This window comes from Papaver somniferum, unplaced genomic scaffold, assembly GCF_003573695.1.
Source record: "Papaver somniferum cultivar HN1 unplaced genomic scaffold, ASM357369v1 unplaced-scaffold_176, whole genome shotgun sequence".
In the NCBI taxonomy this organism is placed as follows: Eukaryota; Viridiplantae; Streptophyta; class Magnoliopsida; order Ranunculales; family Papaveraceae; genus Papaver; species Papaver somniferum.
In genome coordinates, this window is record NW_020627263.1 from 141,634 (window position 1) to 150,632 (window position 8,999).

Sequence of the window (8,999 nt, forward strand, 5' to 3'; positions counted from 1 at the left end):
TTTCCAAACAGACCATATGATTGTTGCCATAGTTTCTGTCCAGTTTAGGATTCCTCTGTCCCTAACGTCGATTCTTGTAAACCAGTTTGTAAACCATCCAAGTAACTGTACCTGATTATTCAAAACAAAAACAGGATTAAAGCCAATACTAGTGAATAGACATAAAGTAAAATCACATTCCATAAAGATATGGTTAAGAGATTCTTCCCGCTGTCCACACATAGGCCACAACTTGTTTATGTATGGTATAATTCTCCCAATCCTCTCATTGAGTGGTAGAATAGCATGAACACATTTCCAAAGGAAAGTTTTGATCATATATACTATGTCTACCTACTATTTGGACACTCTCGAAACAGCCGATGCATATGCAACGAGTTAGGTGCTTGTATCTATGACAAGAAGCACGTCATTCTTCTTCTGTTGTTGTCCTCTTCTTTCTCTACAACTACTGGTTCTTTTTTTTTCACTCATTTGAATGTGGTGTGACAATTGGCAATTCAAAAATTTTGTTAACAGGTTCTTATGAAATCTATATATTTATTCTAGTTGATCATGGGGTTTGTTTATTCTACTTCTTGAAGATCACAATTTTCTGAAACCTGCGTGAAAATCCTTCCCTAAAGATTTATAGTCTCGTACAGTGATATGTGTTGCAGTCACTATTAGATAATAACATACACTTGTGTGAATAATTTGTGTGTGCTAAGCCAAAAATTTTCAAGACCTCTAGCAAAAAATTCCACTCGAATCTGTCGAAGGCCTTCGACATGTCGATTTTGATACCCATTAGGAACTCGTTTCCCCTTTGGGCACGCATAGTATGAATGATTTCATGTGAAACTAGAACATTATCAGAAATTTGCCTATCTGGCACCAAGGCCGACTGATAAGGGGATATCAGTCTAGGAAAGAGACTCTTTAACGTGTTAGCAAGAGTTTTACATATAATTGTATACACTATGTTACTCAAACTAATATGTCTGTAGTCTCCAGCAGTCTGAGGGAAATCTACCTTAGGGATGAGAGATATAAAAGTCGCATTTATTTCTCTCAAAATGTACCCAGAAGTAAAGAAACTAGTTACCATGCTAAGGACATCGTTCTTTACCACATCCCAATTATTTTGAAAGAATCTAGGGGTAAAGCCATCAGGACCTGGGGACGTGTCAGCCTTCATGGAAAATACTACATGTTTCAACTCATCCAGAGTGGGAGGACGGATGATCATTGCATTGTCTGCTGGATTGATCACCTGATGCACCATGTTCAGATATTTGCTGCATGAGCTAGGATTCGAGGTATTAGCCACTTTACCAAAGTGATCGGTGATAACTGAAGCTATTTTTTCTTTCCCTCCAACCCAATTTACTTGACTATCTTTGATTGCTTCACTTTTGTTCCTTCTCCACCTATTTTGTGCTTTTTTGTGGAAGTACCGAGTATTTCTGTCACCCATTTGGAACTCTTCTTCCCAACTCTTGTCCTTCCAGAATATCTCCTCCGCCTTGAACCAATGTGCCAGAACTTCTTCATTGTGTCTTATAACTTGGGATCTATTGCTAATGTTGGGATTTGAAGTGGATTTTGCTAGGTTGATTTTGGTTGTATTAATGTTGAATCGGATATCCCCAAATGTGTGCTTGTTCCATAACCAAATATTGTGTTTGGTGTAGCTTAGTTTCTGAACAATTATGTACGCATTACTTCCAGTAAATTGATTATCCCAGGTTGAGGATATGACGTCTAAGCAAGATTGTTCATTTAACCAGACACCCAGTACCTTGAAAGGTTTATGTTTTGTGATTGGTTGAATATTGGTATTAAGCATGATTGGCGAGTGGTATGAACCCAAAGCGACTAGGTGTTTTACATTTGCATTCTTGTAATGTTCGCAAAAGTCCGCACTTGCAAACCCCCTATCCAGTCAACCCGTTATCATGACATTCTTCTCCAACATATTTGTGCGAAAAGGAGGATCATGTTTTTGGTATACCCCAGCTGGCTGAACTACTCTAGTTATACCTTGAACTGATATATACTCAATTGGTACATCAATTGCTTGGAGCCAAAAAAGTTCATGGGTAAGAGATAGACTTTCGTCTTTTGGAATACCTGTAATTGGAATTATTTTTAGGACCACTACATCTCTATTAAAAAACCATGGTTTGAAATCCTTCACCTTATGAAAATCAGATTCATTATGGAATTTGAGAATGTATACATTTATCAGATGCTTGTGTGGGGTTGTTGTCATTCTCCAAAATCCTCTCACAGCATTAATGAATTCCCATTGTAAAACACTTGAATTTGATACTATCCCTTCCTAACATTGTGATATTCCAATCTATATCAGATGCTGGAAAAATAATTCTTTTTTCCATTATTCCCTCTTCTATTTCATTGTCCGTTAAACTGAGTTACTCCTCCATCTGATTTGTTAGTCTTGCCATCTCTTCCAAGGTTGCGTCCTTCATTCTCCTTAAAAGTACTTTGATATAATGATAAGAACTTGCAGAGATGCTTTTAATAGTTTGTTGTTTCTGTATCTCATCTTTTGGAAGTGAGTTTTGTTTTAATATTTGAAAAACTTGAGACCTATAAACTCTAATTTCTTTGTGTCTCACTCTGACAGAGAGCATGGCTGAGAAATCTTGGATATCTATATGATGGATTTTTTTATGTGTGATGTAATTTTTCTGATGGGAAAGGGTATTGAGACAAGCTTTTGGTTTACAAATATTATATACAACATATAGACATAGAAGAAGTTAATTAATTAACGGAGTCAACTCTTCGAAGCTTCCGTTGCGCAACTCTGATCTGACTATGAAACTGAAAGTGGGAATGCGTGAGCACATCATCCCTAAAAGGGGTGCCCAGCAGGAATGAAATTTAACTTTACAGAAATCATGAGCAAGATTTGGAAAACAATTCATGTTTTCCCAAACATCAAAGTGATTAAGTCACTGGAAAAGCACAAACAATGTATATGGACAAACTCCTTCTTCAAACAATATATATTAATGATGTCGGGTTTTTCCACACCTACATAGTTATATTGATGCCGGGTTGTTCCACACCTAATAAGCATAAAAGCTGAATTCATGTATATATAAATGAAGGAGCGTATCATATATACCACACATGGAAATTCTCATTTCCCATAACAATTCATAATGACAAACATTACAAGACATTTCCAATTCATGGAAAGATTCAAAGAATCAACAGAACAATCATAATACAACCTAAACAATGTATGAAATGCACAAATAGACAATGCATGAGTTTGTAAAACATAAGCTTTTCTAAAAGAAACAAAAATAGTTTCAAAAGAGTTAAAAGTATTCCCACCTCTAATGATGACAAACCACGCCTACCTCGAGATCCACGATCTACTGGTTCATCCTTTGAATCGATCTTTGTTAATATAGACCAACTGCTAATCATGCAATAAGACTAAGAACCTATCCAAAAGGCTCACACAAGGCTCGTAAAATAATCTCATATAATTCTCTGGTTATAAGCTAAGTGACTAATGGTTCTAAGCCCACTATCGTTATACACCTTTTAATTATCTATCTTTAGCACATATAAAGGTTTATTAATTCAATTAGGTTGATTCTATGTTCCATTAGATATGTCTTATGAATATCTACAATCTTGTAGAAGAAACCAAAGGCCAATTAGGACCATAAGGGGTCCAAACAATCAAAGTATGGAAAATTAAGCCCAAGTCAACTAGACAAGAAGCCCATTACATAAGGCCTAGTCCACTACGGCCAACTAACGGTCAACATCTGGTCATAGGAATTCAATTAACGGTCACTAACCGTCAATGTTAGTCAAAGGGTCAAAGTCAAGTCAATCGGTCAAGGTCTGAATCGGTCAACTGATTAACTCAGTCAACTAACTGAGTCAAATCGGGTGATTCAATGGGTCAACTCAGTCAACAAGAATGATTCAGGTAAGTCAGGTTACATCCTATGTAGTCGATTTCGGTCATTTCGGCGAAATTCCGGATTTCGGTCCAAGAAGACACGATTTTGTTAATTTCGGTCGGACGAAATCTTTGCGAAAATTTCGGCCGGAAACGCGTTTTTCGGTCGGAATTGATTTGTCTTGGCCGAATTTTTTTTTCTTTTTAAATTGAGTGGACTAATCTCACGTACAAAAATTAAAAAGATTAATTCACTCACTAGTATTATTGCTTGTTGCTGTGTTCGAATTTCTTGAGCTAAAATTATTATTTGGTGTTGATGATGAGGAAGGTGAACGACCAGATTTACTAATACTATGTTTCTTTTAAGTGATTATCGATACGAGGATATAAAATATGAAACCGAGATTTTACCGAGATTTTAAAACGGAATTTTCCCGAGACAAAGTTGTACCAGTATCTCGGTGTCGACCGAGACAATCCGAAATCCGAAATTGACTACCTTGGTTACATCTGACTCAATCAGATTAACTGAGTCAGCTAAACAGAATAGTCTGCCATCTGACTAACAAATCAACAAGGCCTAAACTATTACAGCTTCAATTCCTACAGCATATCCTTGTTCTTTATCATACAATTCTACAATGTTTATTCACATTAACTTCATCACTGAGATATAATCAATCCAAGTGAACTTCATTATAAATTTACAAGCTAAGATTACCTGCAGTTGCAGTTTTAGGCTTTCACAACAAACACTAACTATAGTCCCACAACTATCATTTCAGTCACACCTCCAACACTCAACATAACTCTCCAACAGCAGCATCATTATCAATTTAACCCATTCCATACAACATCCCAAACAACATCACTAACCCTGCGGCTTCATTACAGCACCACTACCTGTTATGCACCCTTTATAGCCAACACAAACAACACAAACTACCAACAGTACGTCTCTAACAACCACTGATATCCATTGCAACTTCAAAGCATTCCTCTAAAGCATATCTCAGTTTCATTCATGTCCTCACTAGCAACAACATTTCCCACTGCAACACATAATACTTATCACCACTATTAGCTGAGTAACACTCAACTATATCACATACCACCTGCCTCAATATCAATCCCTAAATCGCCAATTCAATTATCTTCAGTTCAGTACTAACACCTGCAACAATAGACCAGTGTTTACAAATTACACTAGTTACAACTCCAACATCAATTATTGTTCTTTCCCTTAACTTAAAGCAACAACAGTTCACTCCAAATCCATACCTTCATAAATCTCAGTTCAATTCACAATCATACAAACTTTGAAATCAAAACAATTCAACTCAAACTACTTCAATTAAGATAAATTACCTCAAAAAAAGTTCAGCTCAAGCAATTGATTCACTTCAGCAACCTATCGATCTTCATCACCATCTGTTCTTGACCAAACCTTAATTCAATTCCCAAATCTGAACTTCTCTAATTCAAACACCAACAAAAATGTAATTCTTCACATCAACAAAACCCATCTACTATTTTTCTCAATCATCATCTTTGAATTCATCTCAGAATTGAACTCAGCGAAACCCTAATTAAAACAAAACCTTAATTCGTCGATTCTCCTTTGAAACATCTTAAAACAGCAATTAGACAACAACCCACTTATTTTTCATCCATTATCAACTCGATCTCATCATCAGCATCTCTATACAAACCTAATTTCAAATCCAGAAAACCCCAACTTATTTACAGAAATACAACACCCCAAATATTCTCTTCTCTAATTCAGAATCGAAAACACTTACTCAATCTTCAACACCAGTAACCCACCCTTGATTTTCCTCCTCTTACTTGATCTCCAAAATCGCCAGATGAAAGACAGGGGAGGAGCAAAAGAAGAAATAATAAACGAGAAGAGAGAAGAGAGAAGAAGAAAATAAATGAAGAAATGAATTTCTTCTCGATCCAATTTGGGATAAGGCCAGCGAGATTGTTAAAGGAACCCGACCAAATGATAAGGGGGAAGTCAGGCGGTTAAGATTAAAATGACAATTCTGCCTTTCATAATAATCTGATGATATCTTCTTCGTCATGTGTCCGAATGACACGTTCGAGTAGTCCATTTCGCGTAACATTTTGAGATCTAACCAACGGTACTAAATTTGTATCTACATCGTTGTTAAATTAATTCCTATTAATTATCGTTCGCGTTAATCTAATCGAGTTATTACTGGCTAATACGTCCCTTGACTAGTCTAATAGCGTTGACGAGCTTGAGGGTCTTTACATTCTCTCCACCTTGTAAATTTTCGTCCTCGAAAATCAAACCATCCTTCTAGTCTTCAAAACTCCCCACCTTATAGAATAATATTATTTCTCATCTAAGCGCAAACAATATAAAACAAAGCACAAACCTATATGGCTTTCTACAACTAAAATTTGTAGGTCTAGGTTCAACTATGTTGATTTCAAGTTATAACAAATATGGAGGTCTAAGTTTCTTACGTTAATTTCTATCTTACAAAATACTTGTCTCTAATTACAAGGGAGATTCCTACAAATATTTCTATGTGAGTTTATAATTATCGGTTTCCTAAAGAATTGTACTAAGCTTCTATGATCGGTCATCTCTGAATGCATTTTCCCTTTCAAGGTTGGCCAAGCCCAACAATGCCTTCCTACGAACAGAGAAAACACAACCTTCATTATTCCCCAGTGCTGGATTAACTAATTATTAATTTACTAAAATTAATAGTATTCAAAAAACACAATTGGTGTAAAATTTATTTTGTAAAAAATTAATTATTTTATAAAAACACAATTAATTAATAATTTATTTCATAAAATTTAAAAATACAATTATTAAAATTAATTAGTCTCTAAAATTTTATCGCAATTGGTGTAAGTTTTAAAATTTATTTTGAAAAAAATATAAATAGTTCACAACATTTTAAACAATTTAGTTATCTAAATTATTACATATTATCTTCAATGTATCTATTTGTTTATTTCATTATGTGATCGGATATAAGTAAATAACCACTAACAATTTGTCATAATCATTTGGTATTAATATTTTATTATCATTATAACATTTATTTTCTTACGCCAATAAAAGTTAATCATAATTAAATTTTATATTATTGCTAAATAATTCTTAAGTTGTACTATTAATAAAAATTACATTTTGTTGTTAATATCCTATAATTATTATAATAATATTTTTATTATTAACATCGATGGTCGAACTCTTATTCTAACTAGTCTTCCAATTATTATTGAGTCCCAAAGGTATCATTAACATTTATGTGATAATAAATTATTGACCCTACATATAAGTCAAGGTGCTTAAAAAGTATATATGTGACTTTCAAGATTTATCAATAATACTAATCTCAGTATTTTTAGTATTGAATTGTGTACCTGTTCATACTATTTAGATCAATTATTCTCAAATCCATATCAGCTAAATCTATTGGTGTACTGTACAATTTTTACTTCATTACAAACAAACAAACAAATCAATCAATCAAATAATTCTTTTAACCATAGATAGTTTTTAGTGATTAAGATTTATCTCACAACCTTACCCAGTTCAAACTAACCTATTTCACTAACTAGCACCGGCTAATTTCTATCATTTCCCATATAAGATCTAATAGTGAGCTCTGATACCAAAACTGTAGCGTCCCGAAGCTAGCATCTGAGTAATCCAAGAGATTAACTAAATAAAAAGGGACCACAAATCTACAACAAATACTTAAGCATTCAATTAAGAAATCTGCTATAAAACTTAACCCAAAACTAGCCTCGCTCAGAAATATATATATATACAAGAACTTCTCTCAAATGATACATATACAATATTCATTTGGTTTACAAATATTATATACAACATATAGACATAACAGAAGTTAACTAATTAACGGAGTCAACTCCTTGAAGCTTCCGTTGCGCAACTCTGATTCGAATCTCAAACTGAAAGTGGGAATGGGTGAGCACATCATCCGTAAAATGGGTGCCCAACAGGAATAACATTTAACTTTAAAGAAATCATGAGTAAGATTTGGAAAACAATTCATGTTTTCCCAAACATCAAAGTGACTAAGTCACTGGAAAAGCACAAACAATGTATATGGACAAACTCTTTCTTCAAAAAATATATACTAGTGATGCCGGGATTTTCACACCTACATAGCTATATTGATGCCGGGTTGTTCCACACCTAATAAGCATAAAAGCTGAATTCATGTAGATATAAATGAAGGAGCGTATCCTATATACCACACGTGGAAATTCTCATTTCCAATAACAATTCATAGTAACAAACATTAAAAGACCTTTCCAATTCATGGAAAGATTCAAAGAATCAACAGAACAATCATAATAAAACCTAAACAATGTATGAAATGCACAAGCTGTTATGCACCCTTTAGAGCCAACATAAACAATACCAGCCACCAACAGTACGTCTCTAACAGCCACTGATATCCATTGAAACTTAAAAGCATTCCTCTAAAGCATATCTCAGTTTCATTCATGTCCTCACTAGAAACAACATTTCCCACTGCAACACATAATTCGTATCACCATTATTAGCTGAGTAACACTCAACTATATCACATACCACCTGCCTCAATCTCAGTCCCTAAATCACCAATTCAATTATCTTCAGTTCAGTACTAACACCTGCTACAATAGACCAGTTTTTACCAATTACACTAATTACAACTCCAACATCAATTATTGTTCTTTCCCTTAACTCAAAGCAACACCAGTTCACTCCAAATCCATACCTTTATCAATCTCAGTTCAATTCACAATCATACAAACTTTGAAATCAAAACAATTCAACTCAGAATACTTCAATTAAGATAAATTACCTCAAAAACAGTTCAGGTCAAGCAACTAATTCATTTCAGCAACCTATCGATCTTCATCACCATCAAGATACGAGTCTAAGAAACCTTTGATTTGTTTGACCAAAGACTTTTTCAAATAGTTAACACCTCATATTCATTAGGAAGAACTATTCCTGAGAAAGATATTGAGTGCA

At 34.3% G+C, this 8,999-nt stretch overlaps 1 long non-coding RNA gene across 1 annotated transcript; it reads right to left on the bottom strand.

Annotated features, from left to right (window-relative positions):
• Positions 1-4,546: 4,546 nt before the first annotated feature.
• LOC113337731 lies at positions 4,547-5,893 on the bottom strand. Its single transcript, XR_003354404.1, has 2 exons — positions 5,315-5,893; positions 4,547-5,120 (listed from the first exon to the last, which is right to left on the bottom strand). It is a non-coding gene; the product is annotated as an uncharacterized LOC113337731 (long non-coding RNA).
• Between the last annotated feature and the right edge of the window lie 3,106 nt (positions 5,894-8,999).